The sequence below is a fragment of the Puma concolor genome, chromosome B1, assembly GCF_028749965.1.
Source record: "Puma concolor isolate L17-30 chromosome B1, mPumCon1.1.hap2, whole genome shotgun sequence".
Taxonomy (NCBI): Eukaryota; Metazoa; Chordata; class Mammalia; order Carnivora; family Felidae; genus Puma; species Puma concolor.
This window is the reverse complement of record NC_141670.1, coordinates 87809602-87810776: the sequence shown is the minus strand read 5'-3', so window position 1 is coordinate 87810776 and position 1175 is coordinate 87809602.

Genomic DNA, 1175 nt, shown 5'->3' with positions numbered 1-1175 from the left:
CTTTTTTAATGTTTATTTATTTATTTTTAGAGAGAAAGAGAGTGCGAGCAGGGGAAGGGCAGAGAGAGGGAGAGAGAGAGAATCCCAAGCAGGCTCACACTGTCAGCACAGAGCCCCATGAAAGGCTCCATCCCACAAACCATGAGATCATGACCTGAGCAGAAATCTAGAGTGGGATGTTCAACAGACTAAGCCATACAGGCGCCCCTCTCCTGCCTTTTCATGTGCCAAGAATACACGACCTCCCAATTAAAACATGACCCTAATTCATATCTTTGCCTAGCTCACAAAACATCAACCATTCTCATTTTCTACCAAATTAAGTCTGGTATAATCTCTGCCATCCACACTATAACCTATCTAAGCATCTGTCTTCTTGCCTTAGCTTCCATCCTACATAACCAAGAAGAGTTGTTTCCGCAAATACAACCAGGGCTTTCTGCTTACTTCCTTTCTTCGTGTATAAATCACCACCGCTCCCCCTCCCAAATTCCACATGTGTTGAATTCTAGACCTCCTAGTCATGGCCCAACTCAAATGCCAATTCTAATAAACCTAGAACACCCAAGCCGGTTATAACCTCGATTGTCACGCTTGTGGATCTTGTGGCACTGATTTTAATCTACCTTGTAGAGCTTTATAGTCTGATTTCTCTTGCCATCTCCTGCCCCCTTTGCCTGAGTAGAGCACCCTTGAAGAAAGGGACATTGTCTTATCCATCATGGCCTTCGCACACAGTCGGTGCTTTACACGCTCAATTTCGTTTAACGAAACATATACTTCCGAAGGGACCGGAGGCGAACGCCCATTGCTGTATTCACACATACACTCACACGCACATACAGATGCTGTCTTCCACCTGGACACACACACGTGTCCCCAGGGCCACAGCCCTGAACTGTCTCGGGATCCTCCGCCTGTGGGCGCTTCCACTCCAGCCAGCGGAAGGGGAGGCTCATTCCTTTAAGACACTCTAACAGATACTTGTTACTTTAGATCTTCTACAGCCTCCGCCCTACGAAGAGCTTAAGATCTCCTTCCTTTCAAAATACTATTATTCCGAGTCAGGGAGCCGCAGCCTGGTCGCGCCAGAGTCCGGTCCCACGGATCCCCCCTCCTGGTCCCGTTTGGTCGCGCCCGCTTTGTCAGCGCGCTGCGCTAGCCGGTTACCCTCC